The 26,951-nt window shown below is 50.2% G+C and overlaps 1 protein-coding gene across 3 annotated transcripts in view; it reads right to left on the bottom strand.

Annotated features, from left to right (window-relative positions):
- The window catches only part of PTP4A3 (protein tyrosine phosphatase 4A3), a 40,278-nt gene extending 13,331 nt beyond the window's left edge, over positions 1–26,947 (bottom strand). Inside the window, exons 1-2 of one of the 3 annotated variants that reach the window (XM_039731490.1) lie at positions 26,860–26,918; positions 14,754–14,915 (exon numbers count right to left, since the gene is read on the bottom strand). The gene's annotated coding sequence lies outside the window, so the exon portion shown is untranslated. Of the gene's footprint in view, positions 1–1,596; positions 1,727–14,753; positions 14,916–26,859 lie in introns of those variants that run through there. The other 2 variants (XM_039731489.1, XM_039731491.1) reach the window with 2 other exon arrangements.
- Positions 26,948–26,951: the final 4 nt, after the last annotated feature.

Here is a 26,951-nt window from a genome sequence, read left to right as displayed (position 1 = left end):
CAAGCAGAATCAGCAGCAACTCCACTGTCACCACTGCCAGCAACACCACCACAATGACCACTGCCATAAGCACCACCACTGCCACCAACACCACCATTGCCACCAGCATCAGCAGCACCACCATTCCAAGCATTGCCAGCAGTGTCACCACTGCCACCACTATGAGCAACACTACCACTGCCACCACTGGGTTCCACCAGCATGAACAGCACCATCAGTGCCACAAACACCACCACTTCCACCAGCTTGAGCAGCATCACCACTGCCACCATCGCCATCACTGCCAGGGAGAACAGGTCCCAGGACACAGAGAGCCACAGTGCTGTCCCCAGCCTGTGACTGCAGCTGGGACACAGCCAATGTGCTGAGACTTCCTCCAGTTGCATCCGCACGGAAGGAAACAGGAAAGGTCCGGGAGGAGAGCGACGGAAACAAAACACCCAGCAGGAGCTGGAATCTGTGGGGAGAGGTGTAAGCAGCCACTGGCACATCCTGCTCCAGGGCCAGAGCTGGACAGAGCAGATGGGATATCCTGGAAAAGCCATGCTGGGTACTGTGGTGCTGTGGGGTATCTGCTGCCAGGAGTGAAGCAGTGCCCAGCACCATCTGCCAGGGAACCATCGTGGGGCTTTTCCTCCAAGGGGTTATTTTTTAGGTTGTTTCTCTTGCTGCACGTGATGTTTTCTGAGCAAAACACAACAAGGAGGATTAAAAATGCACAGCTGTAGAGGGAGAGCAATGGGGGCTCTTGGCAGCCCATGAAAACACCTGCAAGATAAACCAGGTGATGCATCTTTCACCACGTCCTTTTTGGTGCGCAGTAAATACTGCCTAACACTAAATTTTGCCAAAGAGAGCTGTGCAGCCCTTGATTTTACAGCCCCAGTTGGACTTAAGAAGTTTGGTAACATTTAGAGAGCAGGGAAAGATGCCAACATGATGTTGGCATGGATATTTGCAAGCAGGAGGCACTCAGGACACCAGGAAAGAGGGAGGAATGGGGAAACTGAGGCAGCGAGCCAGCCAGCCAGATAAAAAGAAGAGCAAAGTCTTCCCAGCACTGCGCAAGCTGGGAATGCACCGGAGGCACTGGTAACATGATCAACCCTTTCTTATCTTGTATTTGCACCTTCTGTCTTTGAAGAGAAGCTGAGGCACAGTGTGGAAAGTGTCTACAAAGGTCCTTTGGGAGTTGTTTTTCCCTCTCACCCAGATTCACAACCCCTGGACACAGACACTGTGCTCACACTGGAATTCCTGTGATGCCACCAGTGTCAGGGCTGTGTCTCCTGTCCAGAGCTCACGGGGCAATGCCCTGGAGGAAATATGATGCTTCAAGCACCCTTTCCACAGCCCTTTCACTGGAATTTCAACTTTTCCCTTCTCATACAGCCCCCAAGCAATTCGAATTTGAGGTCTCCATGGACAGCTTTTTAACCTAATTCCTTCTTGTACCAGAAGAGATTCAGCCGTCAGAGTATCATAAAAACCACAAAAAGGCACTAAACCTTCCACACTGTGGGGAAAAAGAACCCCCTCAGCTGAACACATCCCCATCCATCCCTCCCACCCTGTTCCCAGCAGTGGACAACTCACAGGCAGTCACCGGTGGCCCTGCTCACAGCGAGATCCTGGTTTTATGATCCGGGATATCCCCTCCACTGCCTTCCCCCAGCAGCCACGAGGAGCTCACAGCCCTGCTGCCGACGTCAGAGGTTTTTCCTGGCTTTGATTTGAAGGGAAAGGAGAAAAAAAAAAGAAAAAAAGAGGGGGGAGGAAGAGAGGCCAACTCCACTGGGAAAAGTAATAACAGGCTTGGAGCTGGCTGCATCCCAAATCTGCAGAGGGTGTGCCCTAGAGGGTTTTTTTGGGGAGGGGTGAAAGGCTCGGTCATTTGGGGATGGATGGTCCCCACGCTCCGGCGCCTGATGCACAGGGAAGTCAGGCACCCCAAATACTGGGGGCCAGCTCCCCCCATCCTTCAGGGATTTCTTTTGGCCAGAAGAATCAGGGGAAAAAAGCAATTCTGTGTGCAATTGAGCATTTCCAGGCTTCAAGCCTTGTCCAACAGTATCTTTGGAAAGAAAAGAATCCCAAAGCAGCATCCTTGTCCCAAAACACACACTAAGGGCAAACTGACCCCAGTGGTCCCCCTAACAACTGCCACTGCCACGTGTCCCTCCCACCCTGAAACTCTGGTGCAGCTGAACACCTGCCCAGCTTTTTTCTTGTGGTTTCTCACAGTATTTTGAGCGAATTTATTAGTTGTAGCAGGTGGCGAAGTTTGGGGGTGGGGGTGCAGAATGACATGTTTTCTGGGGTAACATGAGAAACAGCAGCACACTCCTGGGAAGGGCAGGGAGGAGCTGCCATGACCTCCCCTTTGAGGTACAGTTTGAGGCGGAACCTCTGTCCCACGAGACCTGAACTTTGCTATTTGCAATGTCCCTCCTCGGTGGGGGGATTCTGATGGGAAGTTGTCCCCACATCACCTGGTCAGGCCACCAGGAGCCCTGACCCAAGGCCACCAGAGCCCTGTCTGCGTCACTGGTGCCTGTTGCACAATCCCCAACCCAGACAGGCTGCGGTGGCTTTGATGGAAGTTTGCTGATGAAGGGGGCTCCAAGGGACTCAAATCTACCCAAAGGATGGATTTTGACCCGCAGACAATGTTGAAATAGTGTTCTGTGACATGCTGGGAATGCAACAAAGGACAGAACATGCTCTGCCTGTGATGTGTCCCATGGAAAGATCTCTGGTGGCGTCAAGCTATGGTCAGGATTGTCCAGAGAAGCCAAGCTCTGGAGAAAGGCAGCTCTTCCAAGTCAATGGCACCAGGTTGAGATGGTGTTTGTGGGTCTTTGAGCTTCCTTCACCATCCAGACCCAGTGCTGCCTGGGGTTGTCCTCCCAAACCATGTTGCTGTTGCTCTGCACTATTTGTTTTACACAGTTCACCCCATGGAGACAGTGTCACACAAATCACAACAGGCTGCTGGCAGGTGGCAGCACCACCAGCCCTCTCCTGTATGGGGGACACCAAAACACTTCTGAAGGCAGCCACCAAGCCCATGGGGACAGTGCTGCAGAGAAACACTTTGGGTTATCTCCTCCTCATCCTCCCCAGACATGGCTATTGTCACTTTAACAGCAGAAACTGCTCCTTGAAATAGCCCCTCCAGGGATGTCCCTTTTCCAGCAGGATGGGACAGAGATGCTCCATGTAGGTGAGAAGTGTCCCCTCAGGAGTATCAACAATTGTGTTTCCTGGGGGAAACACAACTGACTGTCAGCCAGGATAATTAAAAGCCATGGAGCAAGTGAAGGGAGATGGGAAAATAGGCTGCTCCTGGGTAGGATGTGGCAAGGTGTTCTCAAGACCCACCAGCACATCACACTCCTGGTTCCTCCCATTAAGCCTAGGTCCTGCAGAGATGTTTTTCCCTAAAACCCTCTTCCAGAAAACTCCTTAGCTCCAGCAAAAAGCCACAGCAGAGCTTTGTGGTTGCCACAGGAAAAGTGCTCTGCAAAAGCAACATGTCAACAAAGTTCTAGGGACAAAGGTGGGTACTTCCAAGCTGCCAGTTTGGGAAGCATGGCTACAGCATGGCCTGATCCTGTACCCTCTCTTGTTCCCCTGCACCCTCTCCCACCCTCCTGGGCCCAGACATCCTCAGCAACAGGGAAAAAATCCTATGGTCCTGCCACCCTTGTGCAAAACCCCAAAGCTGTGCCAAGAGTTGTCCCCCACCCGTGGGAGCTCGCAAAGCAAATGAAGGTGGTTTTCTTTCAAATAAAAGATCAAATGGCATGAAATGCTGAAAGTCCCAGCTGTTCTTGCTGGAGGGACAGCAATGTCTCAGCAATGTCTCCACTTGCTCTGCCAAGCCTGCCTGGTGTGTAAAGCACAGCCTCATGTCCTCAGCCCGATTTGCACCTTGTCCCCGTGGAAGATGGGGGACTAAATTGGAAGGAGGAGGAGGGAGGATTAAGCATCACTTTGGAGGAAGGAAATTAAGGCAGTGCAGAGCTCAGATTGCTCAGGGTCTGCAAACCATAATCGTGGAGTTGTAGATAGAATTGTAAAATCGTTCAGGTTGTAAAGCATCTCCAAGCTCATGAAATCCATCCTTCAACCAAGTACCATCCTGCCTCACCAAACCACATTCCTGAGTACCATGTCTACCCATTTTTGAACATTTCAGGGATGTTTTCCACTGGTTCCCTGAGTTACCCATGCCAATGCTGAATCGCTCCTTCAGTGAAGAAACTCTTCCTGATATCCAACCTGAACCTCCCTTGGTGCAGCTTGAGGCCATTTCCCAACTACAGAACTTCTGAAACCCAAAGCCCCTTGGAAATGCACCTTGCAGCTGAGCTCAGATGGGCATAAAAATGTGAGGATGTGGCTGTGGCTCTTTCCCCATCTCAGGAATTGGTGGTCAGGGAGACCTCATAGCAGACTTTCAATGTATTTAAGAGAGGATGAAAAAAAAAAAAGATTGAAAAAGACTTTTACATGGGCCTGTAGTGATAGTACAAAAAGCAACAGCTTTAAGTTGAAAGAGGGCAGGTTCATATTGAACATAAGGAGGAAATTTGTTATGATGAGAGTGGTGACACTCTGAAACAGGTTGCCCTCAGAAGCTGTGGTTGCCCCATCCTTGGAAGTGTTCAAGGCCAGGCTGGATGAGGCCTTGAGCAAGCTGGTTGCAATGGAAAGTGTCCCTGTCCATGGCAGAATGGTTGAAACTAGATAATCTTTAAAGGTCCTTTCCATCCCAAACCAATGCAGGATGCTCTGAGTGCCTGATGGCCAGGGTGGTTGGGTGTCACCATGACTCTTCCCCTGGGTTCCCACATCAGCTCCCACCCAGCTTCCCACTTGCAACTTCATCAAGTGGGGTTCCAACTGGATTCAAATTTAACCAAGATATTAAAAAAGCCTTGCTAGAACAGGACACTCAGGAAAATGGGATGAAAAATCCTTTGGGCTGGAGCCCTACAATGCTGCAGCTTGGGACTTGGTGGTTTTGGACTGCAAAAATGGGCTCCCCAATTACCATCAAGCCTGTCCCTTTCTGGGCTGCACACCAGAAGCAGGGAGCAGCTGCTGTGGCCCCAGATGAGCAGATTTTAAATCATATCCTCACTTGTCACACAGAGATGCTCTGGCATGCCAAGGCTGCTCCCAGCCACTGTTGGAGGCGAAACCAGCTAAAAAAAGATGGCAAACTATACAGATCCTGGCACTTCTTGAACTTAAATGAACTGTCTTTTGATACAGAAGATGAACAGTCATCCAATCCTGTTCCTGTCATTCACAGGAAGGATTTCCAGCAGTGGCTTTGTAAAAGCCAGCAAACGCCCTGGTATTTCAGGAAGGGAAATTGCAATGATTTGCATGAGTAAAAAGCTCATGTCAGAACCACTGTGGGATGATGATACTTGGTGCTCTTCCCATCCTGTCAGGGAAAGCAAGGAGAAGGTCATGCAGCACAGCCAGCTGGCTTTGGTGGACTGCACCCAGGTGATTTTGGAGACCACCAAAGGAGAAGGATCACATCCTCAGGGGAATAGCAGGATGAGGAAGAAATCCATCCTCTCAAGAGAGGAAACACCATCTGAACACATAACAAGAGAGAATGGTGCACCCAGGAAAAGCACATCCAACAGTGGGATGCTGCAACTTCAAAACACCTTTCCAGACTGATACCACTCTTGGGACAACGTGGAGGTAAAGTGGTCATCACCAAGTGTTTCTGGGGCTGGAGGAACCTGCAGTCAGCATCACTTCTCCCCAAACTGCCAAAAGGTTGGAAGGAGAGGGTCTGGCTGTTCAGGAACTACCCAGGACAGCTTACTCACGAGCATGCTTTGCCTTTGACTCTCTTTCATCTAGATTTTTGCATAAATCCGGTCCTGCCTTTAGGGAAATGCAAATTCCCTGGAGAAAGGGGAGCGTTTGAAGGTGCTGGCTGCTCTGACGCGCCAGGCAAGGAAGCAACGCTTTTATCACCTGAAAATTAAATAAAGGCTGAGATGTGAAGCCTCCCCACCCTGCTAAGCAGGAAAACTTCCTCAGCTCCTACGGCCGGATCCAGCAGGGATGGGACAGGCAGGATGCAGCGTTTCATCCGTGCTCTGCACATCCTCCCCAGCCCCAGGGGTGAGCTTTAATGGCCTGGAGACACGCAAGCTGCTCCAGCTCCCCTTGGTTTCCCGGCTCTGCTTGGCTCCCTGGCTCCTGGATGGTTTCTGAGGCATTTTGACACCCCAGTGTGGGTGGCATTTCCAAGCCACCCTTGCTGCGCTGGAGCAGGCTCTAATCAAGCTGAAAGCAAATGAGCTTCCCTGGGTAAAGGAAGCTGCAAGCCCAAATTCATCATTTATGATAAAGCTGATTGATAGTAAACGCACATGCTCTGCCTCTCAGCAGGGAAAAAGGGAAAGGAGGTGAATGAAAAAGCAACACCAGTAACAAGCTGTCTGGGTTAAATACTGGCTTTGAAATCCATCCAGAATGGTCCCTGTCCCTGTGCTCCCAGGGGCACATAAGAGGGTTTCAGCCTGGGGAGGAAGCAGACAGACATTCCCTGTTCTGTTTGCCATGCATGTATCCTGGGAGGTTTTTCTCCACCTCTTTTTCATGCTGCTTCCTAAAGAGCCAGGCTGCTGCAAACAGAAAATAAAACATTGAGGAACATCTATGGAAGCTTTGCAGAACACCCAGTGCTGACTTAAGGCTCAGTTAATTCCCCCACTGTAAGCTCCTTCGGTACAGAGAAAAAGCAAAATTAGGGCATTCCTATTAATATACCTTGCTGAAATCCATACTATTTCAACTACCTTAGAAGAAAAACCCTACAGACACAGATGTGTACACAGTACTTCAGCAGCCAGCACAAAGGACGTTTTGCTACTTCACAAATAATTTAAATTTGGTATTGCACATGAAAACGAAGAGCAAAACCAGCCTGGCGTGGGCAGAACCACATTGGGACAGAGGGAGCAGAGACAAGGGACACTGAAGATGTCCCCTCCAGCCACAGGACATGGAGCTCATCTGCTCCTGTGAAAAATCAGCAGGTACTGGTTTGGCACAGTTCTACCAGCACGAGGCCATCTTGACAAAGGCACCATGGAGTTGATCTTGCCTTGGGGGAGTTAAAAAATAAATAAAAAAGTTTATTTTCAGCTTGATCCATTCCCAGCCCATCTCTTTACAAACAGGCAGGGCACAGTGGGCAGCACTGGGACAGAAAGCCAAGGGCTGTTAAATGAGAACTGTAATTCAATACTGAGCCATGGGGTGAAACTCTGCTGTGTGTTCCCACAGGGGAATTTCTCTGGCATTTTCTTTTATCAGCTGGTCGATAAAACATCCCCATCCTGTTTCCAGATCTCCTGTAAGTGTCATTCGTCACGCAGATGGAGCACATCCTCTCTGCTGTCACTAGCACGTCCTGGGCTGGCATTTACTACAAAAGCACCAGAGGGACTTCCCTCAAGCTCCACCAGATAGTGGCACCTGAAAGATTGTGGGGACTTCAGCAAGAGGTCTGCAAGGTTTGGAAATTCCAACCAACCTCTCCCATGTGGCTGGATCACAGCCTCCCTGTGTGAGCCTCACAGGCTGGCAGGACTGTGGTGATCTGCATCTGGCTGGGTGCACCCACGGAGCCATCACCTAACCCAGGCACAGAGGAACTCCTGCCCCAAATCTGCTCCCAGGGGACTGGCACAGTGTAAGAATAGGAGTCTTTAGTTAACACTAAGGATCATCTCTGAGCTCACCCACTTTTCCAGCACAACTGCAGGCAGGAGCATCATTCCAGCACTGCTGCCTCCAAAGCTGGTGACAACACCACCAACTCCTCAGCAGGAGCACATCCCAGCCACCCTTCCAGCTTGCAGCCACAGCACCAAGGATGAGGAAGATTCACAGCATGCAGGACCAGTAGTGCAGCCCTCAAATGCCAGGGCATTGATAAAACCCTGGTCTTCAACCTGTCCACTTCAATAAAACAAACAACAGCTTCATGAAATCTCCCCTAACTTTAGCAGATACCAATTTTAGCCCAGCTGCCTGCATGACGCCTCTGCTGCATTTTTATGCCTGGCTTCAGGCAGTATTCTGATTTTTGTAATGCCTGAAGACAGTTGTGGGGAATACACTGCCATTTTTAAAGAATGGCAAAAATAAATCAGTATTTTAAAGGGAAAGTGAAGGGGGAAAAATAGCCTTGTTATGAAAAAAAAACCCTACTAAGATTTGCTGACAAAAATCACCAACATGTGAGACACTCCTATTCTAATCCTCATCTCTGAGCCATGAAATCACAAAGCTGGACCATGGGCTGCCCCACTTGTCCACAGTTCACTGCCACTCTGTGGTTGTTATCTTGGGGAAATGGAGTAAGGTTACAAAGCTGTCCTGTGCAAAAGCTATTTACACATTTGTTGTCATTCAGATGGGTTTAAAATCTCATTTGTTTTTTTCAACTTTCATTTTTGGAAGTGATTTATCGTGCCTCTGCATTTTAGCAGAGAACACTAAATGGATGGAGGATGCTCAGGAGCAGCTCTGGGATATAGAGAAGGTATTTCCATGTCACATTAACCCAGCCTTGTACAATATGAGAATTTGAGACAAACTTTGTCTCCAAATCATGCCTTTCTCAATGAGTTCATTTTCAGGAAGCTGTCCCATCCACTAACCTCAAAAAATGTCTCTGGCTCACATCCATTAAACCAGATAAATGAGAGTCTTTAAGTTCATAGCTTGAACTGAAGTCAGAAAGTTTTGTCTTTCATTTTCTAGAGCTGATTCATGGCCAGCCTGACCCAAAATGTGGGCTCGCTTCAAGTTTTTTGTCATTTCAGGGTTCATTTGCAGTTTAAAGTGATGCTCTCCTCCTGCTCCCATGCTCTCATCCCAGCTCAGTGCTGGCATAGCCTCTCTCTGCACTCTCCAAAGCCAGTGTGGACACACTTCTCAAACCTGATCAAGTGAAATGCCCCTGGATTTGTTTCTCTGCCAGAAATTCAGAGGGATGTCAAGCAAGGATTTTGATCCTCAATCATCCCTGATGCTGAGTACAGGCAGAGAGCACCACCTTGGACTTATTTTTATCTCTAGAAAGACATTTGAGCTTTTCCAAACGGAGCTTTTCCCCTCTCTGCTACACGAGTACAAGAATTGTGAGCTTCCTTATTTCACTGAACCCAGCTGTATTTCTGGTCTGCAGAGTCAACAAGAGGAGCAGCCAGCTTTCTGGCTCCCTTGGAAACTCTGCAGCCAAAGAAAATCAGACGAAACATTTGAATGTGCTCAAGCTTGTTCGTCAACAGTCTGAATTCTGCGGGACCTGACCCTGCGTCCAGGCCGGCCGAAGCTGCACCGACAGCAATATTTTTGGGTCCTGTGTGGAATACTCCTGCAACAGTCCTGCTGCCAAGTCTTGCAAAAGTTCCCAGGCTGAGGAGCTGGACTTGAGGAACATCCACTGCAGGGTTCATGTGAGTTGCTGAAACATCTCAGCTCACCTGGGAAGGGTCAGGAGTGGGGAAGGACGTGCATTGTGTTAACTATAACTCAATAAAAGCAACAAAATACCTGCAGAGGACTGTCTGACATCTCACATTGACTGTCACAGGAGGGCTGAGGTTGGAAGGGACAGCCTCCAACCTCCCCAATGGTGAAGCATTGCTGTGGGCATCTCACCCCTGATGCCTTGGCACCCTCATGGACATCCTGTAGAACAGATGGTCCCTGCAGCCACGCATTAGCACCATGCCTGGATGATGAGATTCCTGGTCCTGGCTACTTGAACTGTGCTACTCTGAGGAGATGGAGCATCTAAAGTACAATTCTAGAGTTAAAGGATATAATTTCCTCCCTTGGCCCTGCCCAAGGTCACTGAAGGACACGGCTCTGCATGGAGACACAGATCTCCCTTCCCAAATGCCCTCTCTCAGCTCCAAACTGCACCAAACTCTTTCACTAGGGTCCTTCAGACACAGGAAATGCACCCTCAACCCCAAAATGTGGTGATCACTCTGAATCCTCCAAAGAGGCTCATCCACAAGGCCCATCTGAGGTGCAGTGCCTGCTCATGGCCCAGGATGAGGCATCTGGCTGAGCCTGCAAGGTGGAAAGTTCAAGTGGCTGTTGTTTATTTGGCTTTGCAGAGAGCAGTCGCCCAGGCTGAACGTGGGCCAAGCACCTTCCCATGGCAGGAAACGCTGCTGGAGTCTTTAAATAACCACCAGTGGTCAGGGCTTTGGTTTACAGCTGCTCTGGATGGAAAACCATTCCTCACTCTGTGTCTGCTCCAGCTCTCTCCTGGGTGTAAATGTCAACACTTCTCTCATTACCTCCTAGGTCTTCATGTCCATATCCATCAGCCCCACGTGGAAGCCTGATAAAAGCAGGAAAAGTTCTCCAAGCACAGGCATAAAAACCACATGTGGGCTTCTCAATCTTTGTGAAAGATGAATTTTATATCCTACAGTCAAAGCTTCCCTTTGCTTTTGTGTAAATTCGTAGCTCCCTGAGGCTCTCCTCATCCTCCCCATCCTGCTTTAAGGTTCACACACATCTCCTCACAATCCAACACTGAACTGCACCACCATAAATGTTCCTCACCTTCCTGCAGCTGGACTGGTGTGTTACCAGTTCGTATGATTAAAACCAAGAATAAAATCCTTCCTCCAGGGCAAGTAGAAAATGCCAAGATCTCTCCACAAAGGCTTTTCTCAAGTATTTCCCTGGGGTACTTGAAATCAGAAATCTTGCCAAGAACCTGGGTAGAATGGATCACCCAGCAAATCCTGCTTTACTGATGGAAAGTTCCCAAAAGCTGTTTCACTGGGAAGCCTGGCTACTTGGGGATTTTGGCCTGCCAAGACTCTGGGGAACATAAACCATTTTTTTTTTTTTACCTATAGCTGTTGTTAACATACTAACCTAAAATGATGGCTGGTGAGAGGAAGCTCTGTAAATAAGCAAAATAACATTTTACAGTTGGAAAACAAGACCTTGTCCTGACCTCCTCTCTTGGGCAGATTCACTGGCGCACAGCAAACCAGTATTTTATTTTAAACTGTGCTTGTAAAAAGTTAAAAAAAGCTGCTTCCTTGACACTTAAGTCAGGTAAGGACACAGCAGGCCAATCTGCCATATAAATAAGCCTGCTCTTGTATACACATGTGTTTTAAAATAAGCTTATGAAATGTAAACACATGGGCTTTAACAAAAAATAATTCAGCCTCACTGAAACCATTTAAGTGGGACTGAGCCAGGCTTCAGAGATCTGCACAGGGCATGCTAACTTTGACCAAAAACCCCTTAGAGACAAATAAAACACTTTCATAAACATGCAAAAAGGAGAAAAATTCAGTATTTTTCTGAAGGATCATCCCTAGAGCTGCATTTCTGTCTTGGTTATAGGAAGAAGAGATTGGGGGGAGGGAAGAGTTTCTCCCAACCCATGTGAGCACGTTCCACACTGCTCACCTTGGTACCACTGAGATAGTCAATTTTTCTATTTGTCCCTGGCCTGTACACCCCAGGAGAGGAACCAACCACCAAGAAACCTGAGTTTTAAAAATAAAACACAGCCTTGGCTTCAGAGGGGCAGGTGCAAGGGAAAAAAACTACTTTTAACCCTCATTCTGCAAGAGGGGAATGCTGGGACCCCTCTGAGTGGTGCTTGTCTGAGTTTAGAAGATTTATTTGGAGTCGATGGAGACATCTGACTGGTGGTTAATCCTGCTGCTGGGCACTGGGGCTGGGGAAGTGGACATCAAAGCATTCCTGCATCTGCTGGGGAAATGGGAGAGGCGGCAGACAGGGCTCTGCCTCCTCCCTGCGTGGCTGCTAGGGCGGCAGGCAGTGCAGAGCTGAGCTTGGGGCTCTCCAGGACCCAGAAAAGCTGTCTAGATGTCTGAGCAACCCCCTGAGGATGGATCTTCCCACTTGATTTGCTGGGTTTCCATCCTGCTGCAACCACGAGGAGATGCTCCAGGCCCTCTGATCATTTTTGTAGTCTTCTTTGGACCCTCTCTGACAGGTCCATGTCTTTCTTGTGCTGAGGACTCCAGACCTGGGCACAGTTCTCCAAGTGGGATCTCACAAGGGCACATTCTGTGATTCTATGAGGATGAGCTCCCCGCAAGCTCATGAGACCAGTGGCTGGTGTCCCTAGATCCATCCATCCTGGGATCCACGGTGGAAGCTTTTCCTACCACTGACAGAGGATGGTTCAAACCTCTCGTGAGCTGGTTCGGCAGCAACCCAAGAGTTAGCATCTGGCCTGGAGATGAAGAGCACATTAAGGATTTAGCAGGACCTGACAGCTCATAAAGGGCAGCTATGGCAACTTTGTCAAAGGCTGGCATTCAGGACTTCTCCATCCAAGGAGCCAAACAGCCTCAGGCAAGATGTCTCAGGGGAGTTCTGGGTACACTGCATAAATCTCCAACCTTATTAAAGCTCCAAAGACCACAGAATCCAGCTCCTGACCTTCCCTGGAGCAGAAAACGACAAAACGTTTCCTGTTATTTATAGCAGCTGGAGAGCCTGATGGGAAAACCCCACTTGTGAAACGTGGGCTGCTTGCCACAGCTGCTCAGGGAACGGTCAAGCTGCTCTGAACTCCAGCCTGGATGGACCATTTCATCCCTGGGGCCACTTCAGCCTGGGCAAGACTATGTCCAGGGGCTGCACAAGAGGAACAAGCAAATGGATCTTGCTCCCATTAGCTCTTCCAGGTCATGTTTGCATGGCCCAACTTGAATTAGACAAGGCTGAGCATCCCAGGGAGGTGGCTTCATCTGTGGGCTACAGGCACATGGCGACGTTTGAGGAGCACAGTTAACCTGCATGAGGCTCCATGTGGATGTGGCTGATCTCACCTAGGAGGCAACTGTCAGCTTTTTAGGGAAAGTGAGAAAGTGGGCCCCTTTGCCCACCTCCACTAGGTGCCACCCCCCTCCTCAAAGGACGGCAGGACAGGCACAGGCATGTTTATCTGCTCGCAGCTGCATTTCCACCACTCTGGCAGGCATGGAAGGTGCTTTCCAGCACGTTCAGTCACGCAGGTGCAGGAAACCTCGCAGCCCAAGGCGAGCTCTTCCTGCACCGGGATGGGCTTTGCTGCTGGGAGCCTCCCAGCACCGGCCCTGCTGGAGAGGAGCATTTGCTGTCAGGCTGTCGAGGAGGATTCCCAAAGCTTCTGTCTTGGGCCGGCGCCAGCACGAGTGTTCTGCTCGCTCCCAGGCTGAGGGAAACAAGCTGTTCCTCACGCAGGGCCGTGAGATGCTGTGAAGGAACTCGCCAGCCACCAGAGGAGCAGCCAGCTCTGGAGCTGCCATGATGGTGGCTGAAAGGCTGTGATGGAACCCATGCACTGACCACTGCTCTGCCACAGTCAAAAATAAGCCACTGGGCTGAGGGTCGAGTGACACTGAGTGTCATCAGTGTCAACGCAGCATTGAACTGCTGCTGGAATTTAGGAGCACACTGGGAGCAGCACAGGTCACACTCCAGAACTTCATCATCAAGTTCCTGTCCAGGTAATGATGCTTTATATAGGATTCAGCTTGAGAGCAGAACTCTGAATTTAGGGACCCAAGAGCCTCATCAGAGTCATCACAAAAATTACAGAATGGTTTGGGTTGGAAAGGAACTTCAAATGCCGTCTAGCCCAACAGTATTTACTCCTGCAATGAGCAAGGAGATCTTCCTGTAGATCAGGAGACCATTTCAGTCACCTGGTCTGAGGCATCTTGACAGGCTCCTCCTGTCCTCCTCTGCTACAGCTCTGCTCTTGGTGAATCTTTGTGGCCCCATGGCCAGTGTGGACGACTGAGACCCTGACACATCTTATCCTCAACAACAAAACCCCAAACCAGAGCCATGGCCAAGGCCTAGGCACATCTCTAAAGAGCCTAGGCAGATCTTCTCCCAGGGAGATCTCAGCCCTTGCAATGGACAAGTTCCTTCTAAACAGCCCCAGGCAGTTTGCCTGCAAGTCCAATTAATAACTATATTTTGTCAACAAAGTCGGGTCAGCAGCAATTCATAGACTTCACGCTGGTTAACCTTTTCCCACCAAACAAGCCCAGGGATATTTTGACTCTCTGCCCTCCAGAAGTTTATTTGTGTAGGATCCATCCACTCACCAGCTTCCGGCAATGAAAAGACACACAAGGAGCGTAACTGCTTTCGAATAGTTGGGGAAAGATTTGATGGCTGTGGTCAGGGCTCCCTGGCACTGGCACTAGAAAAGCAGAGCACTTGCCAAAGCCACCTGAGAGAGTCCAAGAGGCTTGTAATTAGCCTAGGAGAGAAATCAGAACGCGTGCAACAGCCCAACCATCGCCCCCAGATGCAACAGTATCTTCTGCGGAGAACCTGGAGGTGTTTTACTTGCTGGAGGCAAATTGCGTGGTCTGGGATTGTGGAATATTGAAAGAAGACTCAACAGAGAAGAAACATTAGAGAAAGCCATCCCTGCTTACAGCCTTGTCCATATGCCATCACCCAGGAGGAAATGACTCAACAGCAAACCAGTTCAAGATTCCCCACTGCTTTTCACTGCCCAGGACCACATCTCATCATCTGATGCTCACAGGATTTTGAAGCAACAGCAGATGAGTGGGATCAAGGAAAAGGGCTACCTTAGCCTTGGCCTGGTGAGGATTTTACACCTCTTAGAAAAAGGACCAAGGAGAAAGATTGCTCACCTTCCTCCTGAGATGTTTGGGATGCATCTCTCAGCCCAGGATCACAGGCTGCTGCAGCTCACAGGTTGTTTCAGCTCCAGGTAGCCCAGAAAGCTTCACCGTGATTCAAAAGGATTGGCCAAAAGGGATTCAACTTGAGACTGCCTCACTGCCTGGACCCTCCTGGAAAATGATTAACAGATGCTGTACTGGCTGGGGAGATCTTCACCCAGACAGAACAGCATCTGGCAGGCCCATTACTGCCTTGAGTGTCGGGTGTGCCCTAGAGAGCCTGGAGATTTATTGCCCAGATATAAAGTGACTGAGCTCTGTCCCAGGAGCACTGCGAGGGAAAAGCAGAATTTCTTCATAAAAGAGCCTGCTTATCACAATTTCAATTATTTTCACATGAAGGGGAGGCCAGGAGGGCAAAGACACCCCAGGGTAATGTGGGGAGGTGACACAGTGCTGGCTCCAGTGGGTGCTGCCAGCTGGAGGAGGGTGTCTGGTTCAGTGAAGGAATGGCCATCCCAGAAAGGGGTAGGGAAAACTGTGCCTTTTAACAGCAGTTGGGATATTTTCTTCAGCACATTCCTCTCCCTCCAGTAATCTTGTGGGAGCCTGGAAAGATGGGTTGTGAAATGCAATTTCTCCCTGCCAGCAGCTCTGTGGGGATGCCAGGAGCCAGAGCAGCCTTGCACAGAGGCAGGGCCAGTGTCCATCACACTGCAAACATGAGACACCGATAATTAAACTGGGAGGTGAGGAGAAAGCCTTTCCCACCACACACCTCCTCCCTGGCCTGCCTTGCCCCTGCATCAGGATGGACTCAAGAGTGTCTCAGACTGGGTCAAAGGATGCGGGGCATGCTCATCATGATGCAATATTTACCTCTTGAGATCTGGGTGAGGTCACGCATTTGCATCACTTTGGGCTGTATTTACTTATGGACAAAGAGTAAAACCCTTCAGGTTTCAGAGTAAATCCCAGTTTGGAGCAGCGACTGGGAGGAGAGCACAGCGTGGGATGCACTGGCTCCTGGGTGGCTACTCCAGGCCACATGGGTCCTAATGTGGTGCCTGAAATCTCAGTCCATCCCATGGATGGGCAGCACATTGGGCTGTATCTGGCAGCAGTCTCAGAGGACACTGGTCACAGCCATGTGCTGTGCTGAGCTGTGCATGCTGTGGTGTGTCTGTGTGACGTGCCTTCATCCACCTCTGCTTTCAATTAAAGCCACTAATGGTTTTAGCAAGAAAAGACTGAACCAAGTGCATCCCTGGCAGGCTCACTAATGCTGGCCAGATGTGCTGCTCCTGGCAGGTGCCACAGTGGTTTCAAGTGTGCAGGTGGCTTTGCAGGGGAAAAGTAAAAAACAAAAAAAGTAAAAAGAAAAAAAAAAGTTACGGGTCACTGCCATCAAACCAAATCTTCCAGACTCAGAAAAACTGAATGGAGCCGGTCCTGGATGCTTTGCGGTCTGGGCTTGGGTGAGGCCCCAGGGCTGTAATGGTTTTATTTAGGGCATGCAATAACCTTTGGCTCCTATTGTATTTGGGTCTGCCAGAAAGGCAGTTGGTCTGGCTGGATTAAAGCTGGTGGTAATTACATGCCAATGCTTCCTCTGTAGTGAAGAAGGGTGAAACCTAAAAAGAAAACCATGTGTGCATCCCCCTATTTGCCACTTCATGTGGGGACACCCCTTAACCTCCCACGAGCAGAAATCCAGCCCTTACTCAGCATAAAGGCTTTGGAAAATTATTGACAGCACAGTCCAAAAAGGAGGAGAGATGTGGGAATGCTCCTGGTGTCAAAATGCTTTTTGTAAGCGACCAGATTCATCCCCTGAAGGACACCATCTGCCTCGCCCAGCCACCAATCCACCCAGCAGCCTTCCAGCCTTCCCTGCTTCCCCCAGTGAATGTGCCAAATGCAAACCAGATGCTCCAAAATGCCTGCTTGAAGACATTCCCTTTCATCTGGTAATTGCTGCTTCCGAGGGAAAAGATCTTAAGTGGTCCTCAAACCCTCTTGAGTGACCCAGACACCTATTTTTGTCCCTTTTGGGCTTTTGAGCATCTTTGGCTTCAGCATCTGAGTCACCCTGCTTCTCCTCATCCCCTCTTCCTGGCAGCTGATGGCCAGTCCCAGCCTCCCTGGCAGCTTTTGCACCCTTAGGGCTGGTTTATTGCCACCCATTTGCCATCAGCCATGTGCAATCCAATCCCACTGCATGGGGTGCTATGATGCCACTGAGATGGGCACCACAGCTTCCCCAGCATCAGATGGGCATGGTGCAGGAAAGTCAGGCTGCAGGGTGAAAAAATGAGGTGCAGAAGGCAAAACTAAAATTTGCAGTAATGGCAGTGATAACAGCTCCATCTAAAACTGCAGCAGGAGGAAATCCACACCCCCCCAAATCTGACCTACACAAGCCTAAACTTAAATGAGGTACATCTGCATGGAGGATTTTCTCTTGTCCTCTTCAGTCACTGCATTTCTAGCTTTGACAAATAAATAGCCAGTCCTCAAACCTCAGGCTCTTTATTGCTTGTGGTTCCTTCCCCTTTGTTTCTAAGAAATTAATAACAGGAGGAGAAGGTTGCAAAACACACACTGACCTCTCCTTTAAATACAGTGAGAAATCAAATAAATAGGGAGAGAGGAACAAGGAAGATCCAGTGCAGGCAGAAAATGCCCAGCTGTACCCACTCTCAGTGCTGGAGGCTGTGGATGCTGATTTAGGCAGTGAGAAAATGCGACGCACAAAGCGAACCCAGAGATGAGCACAGGGTGTGATGCACTCCTGTGCTGGAGCTGCAGCTGTGAAGGAGCCCACGGGCTGCTCAGAAAAGATTCAGGAGGGGAAGTTAATGCCCAACATGATGTGCTAAACAGCCATTGCCTGGAGGAGAGGAGCTGGGGGTCAAAAATCACTTAATGTGGAAAGATGCAATGGGGTCTGCTGGTTTCCTTCTGGTATCTGCTGCTGATGCTCAGTGCCCCATCAGCATCACTCTCCCTGACAGTAGAGATGAGGGTCAGTGGGAATTGTGTTATACCAGCCCAGCAGCTTCACTGGAAACTGGGAGATGAGAATAATCCTGCTAATAACCGCAGAGGCCGGCTCCTCCTTCATGATGCCAATTTACGCGTGGTTTAACGAGGGCACAGAATGATGGAAGGACACTGCAGGGGAATATGAAATCCTGCCTCACATGGACACACGCTGGTGCAGTTTAGACTGGAGAGAAGGAAAAAAAGAAAAAAAAGGTTCTTAACTAAAGGGAAACTTGGAGGAAATAAGGATCTGATGGTTGATGGCACTGGAGCATCCTTCCTTCCTTCCATCAAAGGTACAAGTTCCACCTGCTGAGGTGAAGGCAGAGGTCTAAATTGGGATGGATAAGGCAGCATCTCAGCATCACCAGAAATAAACACTGAGGTCCCAAAGAAAGCACATAAAAGGCAAAGAAAACCCATGGCAAAGGTGCAGCAGTGAAAAGTATGGTGAAAAATTTTCATCCTGGGGGGAAAGCAAACACCTTGCAGCTGTTCCCACACCATCCTGCATAGTCCTACAGCTCCGAAAGGGACCAGTGGTAAGGAGCCACGTGTGTATTTTGACCAGATGAACTTTGACATTTTAAATCCACTTCAGCCTTGGAGCAAAGTGCCTGGCACAGCTGTGCATGCGAAATGTCTGCTCCACAACACCAGGGCTGAGATTAGCAAGGCCAGGAACACGAGCCCTGGCACTACCTGAAAGGAGAGGGAAAGGTGCTACTGAAGGCTGCACCAGGAAAAAAAAAAGCTCATCTTCTGCCAAAACATCATTTGCATTGCAAAAGAGAAGTGTGCTAATGCAATTAGATAATGGTTTCAAATTGGAGAGCCTTTGTCAGCAGAGAGGATGGCTGTCCTTCTGCAGGCTGGGACCATCCCCAGAGAGGATGTCGAGAAGCAGCATGGTGGATTTTCCTTTTCAATGGGGGAGCTGCAAATCAAGCTGCTGGGGCTGTCTTCACTGCAGGAATGAGGAAGCCTAGATGCCCTTACACCCCTCCCAGCCATGCTCCACCAGGAGCTCTGGGGTTATTTAGGTTGGCAGACCCACAGCACTTGGCAAAGCCTGCCAGAGGATAAATACCAGAGCAGGGAAAGGAGCCATCCAAGCTAAAAGCCAGTGTGGGTACAAGAAGAACAAGGCCAAATGGGTACGAGTCATCCACAAATAAATTTAAGCTGGAAATGAGAGCAGTTTGTATCCGTGTGAGCAGCAAGGCTCTGGCAACAGCTTTCCCAGAGGACTTGCCAGGGTCAAACAGCTCATTAGTTTGAAGAAGGAAGCTGGCAGGGGGTTTCTGTCATGGCTGCTTGTAACAGTGGCGGGGGGGACCAGCCAAAAATTGGTGGTGGCCCTGGGGCTGCCTTCAGCAGGACATGGGACTGCAGCCACAGCCCACATCCCACCTGTGCTGGTGGGATAGGGAGGGATGCAAGAGCATCCGCTCGCTCTTGGAGAGAGAGGGAAGCTGCATGGGGAGGAAAATAAAAATGCACAGCTCCATTTTTCCAGCTGACAGGAGCTTAAACACCGGCTGGGAATTGGGCTCGGGGCCCTGTGTGAAATTCAGCTTAGCGTGTCTTGAGACAGCAGCTCTACTCCCGGAGCACCCTACGAGCATTTTGGTAATAGCAGGGGGAATGAGACCTACTTGTCAAGCATGTTGCTATTTGTGCAAACGCTCTGTACCAGAGGGAAGCTTGAAGAACAAGTCCCCTTTTTATAGCGCGTTGGATGCTGGCAGCAAGCCTGCAAATTAGAAGGAATTCAGAGAGGAGCAACAACAACAACAACAAAAAAGCCTAAGGGGCTGGAGGGATTAGTTTGGGAGGAGAAGAAAAAAAAAAAAAGGAGCTAAGTGTGTGGTCCAGTGGATGCGACTTTGGGTTGGGACAGCACTGGGTTGTACCCAGTGCTGTCCCATCCACAGCAAATCTCCCTATGCCATGTGCAGGTTTCCCTACCTGTCCTTAAGAGGCAAGATGTGTTTTCTGCCACCTCAAGAGACAGCTCTGTCATGCCCACACAGAAAAAAAAAAATTTAAAAACTACATATATGAAAGAAAGTTCAGTAAGAAGCTGCCAGAGTAAAGGTCAGCCCATGAACAAAATCAGTTTGAAATGCAAGCAACTTAGCCATAGCAATGAAGGGTGTGCAGGGAAGAAGCCCCTGCTGCAATGTTTTTTTTAGGGTGGTTATACCCCAAATTAGCTCAGCTCACCCCCAAACCTGCTGAATTGCTCAGAGAAGTGCAACATCCCCAACTGGATGTAGTCTTGCTATCAGCATCCTTATTTTTTGGGGCACTGAGAGGGGCAGGAGTGACCTGGATCATGGGTTTAATCATCAGCCTTCAGCTTGGCTGCACTTGTACTGGTGCCAGGGCCCCCGAGAGGGGACTTGGGCAAGAGCCCAGAACTATCTCTGCAGGGAAAAGCTTGGCTGTCCCCAGCTCAGGGTACTCAGCTTCATGGGGACATTCCCGTGACCAAAAAGTTGCGCCAGTCTGGATGCAGCAACACATCACCCTGGGGAGCACCAGCACAGGGACATCCAGAGCCTTTCAGGGATGAGACCAACCTTCCAGTTTGTTGACCAAACCTCCCCTTTTTAGTGTCTGTCACACAAGCACGGATGAAGCTGTAATTTGCCATGATGGGATGTAGGAGAGGAGGGGACACAGAGGATGAGACAAGCCTTCCCTTAAATGCCCCCTAACGCCACCTTAAAAAATAATGAACCGGGGGCAGTGGAGGTTACTGGTTTGGTATGAGAATTTTCATGAGCATGAGAAAAAGAAAGACCACATTGCTCCAAAGTTGTTTTGCCTTTTTTTTTTTTTTTTTTTTTTTTTTTTAAGCAAGCTTCAGGGGCTCTGGGAGAGGAAAGCTTGCTGCAAAGTTTGTTTTCTGTTGTGTCCACGTTACCAAGCAGAGCTGGCTGTGGAATGTGTGGCCAGGGGCACCCGGCAGTGCTGCACCCCTGGGTAAGGCTGGTGGCCAGGTAGGATGGCACGGTGAGGGTCACTGAGCCTTGGGCATTGCCTCCAGCCCAGGACATTGCCCAGCCACCCATCTTCCCAGTTTAGCACAACTTTGCTTCCAGCAGTGCCCCATTTCCAACAGTTGTGCTGCACATGCAGCTAATAAATAAACATCATATAGACATCAAAAAAAGTGTTTTTTAGATCTTGGGATAATCAGGGCAATTGCCCTGGCGCCTCTCCCCGGCGTGCCAGGGTGCAGCGCGGTAGCCGGCAGCTCCCAAACCCTTCTCCGGAAAAGTTCAAACCCTCAAATACTTGGAATTGCTCTTTGAGGGAATTTATTTTAAAGCCGCTTTAACGGCAGCTGGGAATTACCAGGGAGGCACTTTGCTCTGCTATTTCCCAGCTGCTGACCCCGTTCGCATGAAGGGGGCCCCGGGCAGCCGCCCAGCTGGGATGCTTGGGGACATGTGCCGAGCCAGCACTGCCTGGAGTTGTACCCAAAATTCCCCTTGTCCCAGCTCACAGCAAAAACACAGAAAGGGGCTGTTGTGCATGGCAGCAGTGAGAAAAATTAAGTCCCACATCCAGCAGTGAGGGTGTGAGCTGTGATGTGGTAGAGTCATTTTCTTAGACCCTGCTCTCGTGAAGGCTGAAAATTGCACCCAACCATGTTGCTTCCTCCTCAGAGCAAAAGCAGAACTGGGAGACTGCAAGCCTCCCAAAAACTAAATCAACATCCCAACATGTTGGTGGCATGTTGTTTTTTAAGCAGCATTTTAGTGTTAAAAAGAAAAGGGTTATGGAGTAAAATCAGTGACAGCATGTCAGTAGCTAAATGTCATCAGGACTGCAAGCGACAGGTCCTGATGGAAGGTTGGAAAATGCCACAGCAGAGCTGTCGTTGTTACTCCTGCAAACCTTCCATGTCCCCATTTCCCTGAGAGTGTTACAGAGCCCGTCTCCCCTCCACACGTACACATGGCCACCCTGCCTGACTCAAGCCCTGGGGATGAGCTGGGAGCCTTGGAATAGCTGCAGGTGGCTGGTTGGGTCTGGTGGCAGACAGAAACAGCTCCAAGCCCAACAGCTGCTAGATGTGAACCCACCTGAAGCCACCAAGTCACTGAAGTGAAGGGGCCCCCAAAGCCACAGGCAAGGGTTGGCCTGATAGGCATCAGCCCCCTGCAGCACTCGTGGCTTTCTTCTCCCTGCTGTCACGCTTGAAAAACATTTGTGGAAAAACACAGCAGGACGAAGGGGGTTTGAGTGGCAAGCAGGAGAAGGAGCTGGGAGAAGAAAACAACTTGGCAGGGAAGGAGGAGCTGAAGGACACAAGTGTTCCCATTTTGGTTCACAACTCCCTAGGGTGCTGCTTGGAGCGTTTATTGACCAACTCGCCTGCCCTCGATGAGCTGGCCTTGCAAACTGTGGCAGGAGGGAGGCTATTCCTGGTCAAGGCATGTACAACAGCAACACTTTCTTAACTCTATAATCAACCGGTGACACACAAAACACACAGTCAAGGACTTTCCTGGAGAGGGCTCTGGCTCTGCAGTTACTGCACCTGCAGCATCACCAGAAAAAGCCATCAGGTGCTCTCATGAAATGCTTCAGTGGTCCCCAAAAAAGAGGAAAAAAAAGAGCTTAAGTGCACCCAAGCAGACACAATCTGCTTAAAAAAATCAAGTTGCACCCTTGACTCCAACAATGCAGCAGACAGAGAGGACTGAGTTGCCTCTCTCAGTATTAGAAGGAAAAGAATCATTGTCATGATAAAAAAAAAAAGAGATGCAGCCAGATCAGGTTCATTAAGGGTGAAAGGCAATGGTTTGTCTCCAGACCCAGCTGTTCTCCCCAGCATTGATACGATCTTCCCAGCACAAGTCTGCGCAGGAACTCGTCATCCCCCTGTTCCTTGCAACACGATAGCACAGCACATCGCCCCCAGCTCCCAAGTTAAACATCTTATTAACTGCAGTGACGTAAAAGAGGAAATCTCCGAGAACTATCACAGAGATGAGAGGGAACACGTTTACCATCAATAGGCAATGACACCGCTGCAGAGAGATCTGCACATAAAGCAGCACCCAGCCCCTCCTTCCCCTCCCTCCTCTAATCACTCCATGTCATGGGAAACTAAACCTGACATCCAAACAGCCCCGATACGAGACACTCGCTGTAAAAATATTTTTAAGATTGAAAAACAACAAAAAAACTTGCCTTCCAGGAAACCATTTGGATACAAACCCTGCGCAGCTGCAGCCACCCTCGGTGTCGTGTTCATCCCTCCTGCTTCGGCTTAGAAAACAGGCAGGGTGGGGAAGGGGAAAGGAAATAAAAAAAATCAGGGAAAAGAAGAAGCGATATTGCAGCTGATGAGCTGCGAGAGGCTGTTGGCAAAGTGGTCCAGCAATCATCTGAAATTCAGACGTCACGTGTGGGTTCTGTCCGCAGCTCCCGCGCAGCCCAGGCTCAGCACTTCGCCCAAGTGCACACGCAGCAATTCCCCGTGCTGAGCTCTCCCGCCCCACTCCCACACGCTTCCCAGCCCGTGCCCCATCCCAACCATACCCAGCAGGTTTAGCACTGCAAGGTGACCCAGCTGCTCTGGCCACAGAGGTGGATTTCTGCCATGCAAGCGCAGGGCATGCTGAAAAGCATCACTAAGCTGCAAAACCACCCTCCCTTACAGCTTCTCCACCTAAATCCCAGCCCTGCAGGCAGTGCTGTCTTCTCCACCAGGATGTGCCAGTGGCCATCACCCCACTACATCATCTGGGGCTGGTGGGGGGTCCCACTGGCCTGGAGGAGTGCCCAGAACATGCTGTACCTGCTGCCGAGGCCAGCCTGTCCCTGGGCAACCCTGGGCATGTCCAAAAGCAGCCCTTGAGCTCCCTGAGCTGCTGTGCTTGCATCAGAGAGCAGTGGGTGAGCCCAGACACCTCTGGGGTGAGGTGGTAGCCAGCTTCTTTCTTTCTTTTTCTTCCCTTTAATTTTCAGCTGGGACATTGCTTTAGAGCCAAGGGATGCTCCAGGCTCCATCCTGCACTGCCCCACAATGCAGCAGCTCCTGGGAACTCACCAGGACCAAGAAATCAACAAAGGTCCCTTTGCAAAAGGTCATGATGTGGCTGCAGAAATTCAGCCCCACAATCCCAACACTAAAAATCTTCAGGACAACTAAAATGAATTTTTTTCTCTGCTTACACCCATTCTTCACACAAATTAGCAAGAGGAATCAGGAGACTGAATGTTCCACACCGCCTCGGCTTCATCGCCCGGCTGGAGATGCATCGCATGGCACTAAAGTCAGGCAGATACAGTGGGACTAAAAAAAGAGCATGGTTGCTTTTTTTTTTTTTCTTTTAAAGCCGGATTGCCTTTCACGGTGACTGTATTTATAGGTAGAGCTGTTGAAATTTTAAGGGCTCCTTGCCACAGGAATCCGGTCATGTCTCGTGTTCGCAAAGTGGCGTAACTTGGCAAAAAATGAACATTTAATAGGTTAAATGCTGTTTAAATGCTGCTTCCCTTCCTTAATTTTGGGTTAAATCAGAAAGGGAAAAGGATGAGATGTAAAATTAGCCATGCACGCTGATGCCATGTGCCACAGTCTGTATTTTCCAGATTAGGAGCGTAACGAACATGGGACTTCACACCCTCCCCTAGACCGGCACTTTCTTTTTCTGTCAATGACCAAAAAAACCCATCTTTCGCGGGTGTTTATTTTTGCTTTCGGTTTGGCTATCCGTGGCACACACAAAGCCTCCTCTGCACTTCATTTTATGGTTGAAAAACCCTGTCAGGGTTCAGCTGCAGAGTGGTAAAACTCGCTCTCCCCATCCAAAGCTGCCCGGGAACGCCACCCGCCAGCACGCCGCAGCACACGATGCCCAGAAACCACGCAGTCTCAGCCTAAAAGTTGGCAGTTTTCTTACACAACAGCATGCTACGCTGCTAAACCCCTTTTTTATTTTAATTTATGCTATAAAAACGTGTTACACCCTGTTCAAAGACGCTACCACCCCACTGAGCACGTCTGGATGCTAAACTTTGATTCCCTATGACAATGTGTGTCTATTTAAGACAAAACCCAAACCATAATTAAAGTTATTGATAGGAGACGATGTTTACTGTTTGCTATTTTAACATCAAGTGCTGTTGGATTTCAAGCCGCTGATTTCCATGGCTTGCAGGGGATGATGAAGCTGGAAACATGCCCTGATGTTGGGGTTTTTGATGTCTCTCTGGGCACTTCTGCTGTCAAATCAAAGAAATTCACTTAACAGGCCAATCCCAATGGATGCTTCTCACCCAGGATCGCCTTGACTGGAAGCTGAGTGATTTTTGAGCCACCAAAGCACACATAAAAATAAAATAGCTGTAACAAAAGCTTTTTGCTTCTGCAAGCAGCCATCTCTCTAAGCAGAGCCAACAGGGCCATGGCTCATGGCACACACCTTTGACACAAGTTAACCAAAGTTAAAGTTTTAATATTCCCAAAAGGAACAGAGTTCAGGTTGGAGCACTTACCAATGACTAAAAGTCGCTTCAGTTGCCCAACTGGGAAATTTGGTGGCATCTGAGACCCCCAGAAAGTGGCTGCATCAGGGACCATGCTGCACCAGCCCCTGCCAGCTGGGCAGCTAACTTTGAAGCCAAGTGACAACACACTGTTAAGTCCCTGGATGTACCTAAATATTGGCACAGAACATTATTGAGCCCTCAAGGCCCTCAGCTTTAAATCCACTTGCAGCATTTTTAATGTAAGCTATTAACAATAATATGATTAAAAAAATCAGTGATCCTTGTAACAGTGGAATTTAAATCCAGCTCACAAACTAGTAAGGAGATTCACGATATTTCATATACAAAAAGTCACTAGCTCCATTTATCCACTTTTTTTTCCACTGCTGCCAATAAATACATGATTTCATTAAGGCTCAGTTTTCTTGCTGATCCTCCTTTGGCCAGAAGGATGCACATAAACCCAACCCAACAGCTCCAGACACTCGGTTGCCCTGCCTACATTTCAGTTCCTTTGAGCACAAAGATGAAGCTGTAACCAAATGAACTGGAGAAATTGGCAGCAGCGCAAACTTGACAGATTCCAGCTAATTGCTTGGATTAGTAATTCCAGTGGCACGCAAAAATCCACTTTACCTACGGCAGAGAGAGGCATGGCATGGGCTATCCTCCTGCTGCGTGACCTGCCTGCCCAGGGAATGGGAACTACTGGCATTCCCAAGCCCCCACGCCACAGCAAGGCCAGGAATGGCTTGGTAGCCTAAGGAGACATGCTCAAATACGGAATCACTGAATCATCCAGGTTGGAAAAGACCTCCGAGATCACCAAGTGCAACCATCAATGCACCACCACCACCCCGTCACCAAGTGCCACAGCCACACGTTTTCTGAACACCTCCGGCGATGCTGATTCCACTTTCCGGGGCAGCCTGCTCCAAACGCGACCCAGGAGAGGCCACCCGTGCCGCGGCTACCGATGCAGGGCAGCCCCGTTCTTCTGACGGAGAGGGAAACATCCCCAGGGATGGCGAGGCCGGACAGCCTGGAGGAGCACGGCGCTTCCCCGCTCGGGCCCCTTGTGACACCGATCGCTGCGTCCGGCCCCGGCCGGGGGTGGAGAGGCCCTGGCGGTGCCCACGCCGCATCCCACCCACGGAGCGCGGCGGGACGGGCTCGGCCGGGATGCTCCGTGCCCGCACATGGGGCGGGGGACTGCGGCACCGCGCGTGGGAGGAAGCAGCGTGCGTGACCCCGGCACCGCGGCTGCAGCTCCCCTCCCTCGATTCTGGGTTCGGTCTGACGGGGCCGTAGCCTCGCTGGGGGCCGGGGGGGCACGCACGCTGCTGCCCCCCCCACCACAGCCGCAGCACGGCTGCAGCGGAGCCATCACCCCGCTCTCCGGGGGTTCATCGCGCGGCGCGGCGGCCCCGCGGCCGGCGGCGCACGGACCCCTCCCGCCCGCATTGTTGAGCGGGCGGACTCCACGTGCGGCCACCGCCGCCGCTTCCCCTCGCCCGCCCGGCTCCCGCGCCCGCGCACTGACCTGCCCGCCGGCTCCGCTCGGCTCCTCTGGGCTGCGCTCGCCCCGCGCCCGGCTCCGCTCGCCGCCCGGCCGGCCCCGCTCGCCGCCCTGAA

Source organism: Passer montanus, unplaced genomic scaffold (assembly GCF_014805655.1).
Source record: "Passer montanus isolate IOZ18808 unplaced genomic scaffold, ASM1480565v1 scaffold78, whole genome shotgun sequence".
NCBI classification, from domain to species: domain Eukaryota; kingdom Metazoa; phylum Chordata; class Aves; order Passeriformes; family Passeridae; genus Passer; species Passer montanus.
Note: the sequence above shows the minus strand (reverse complement) of the source record. Positions and strands in the feature narration are given on the sequence as shown.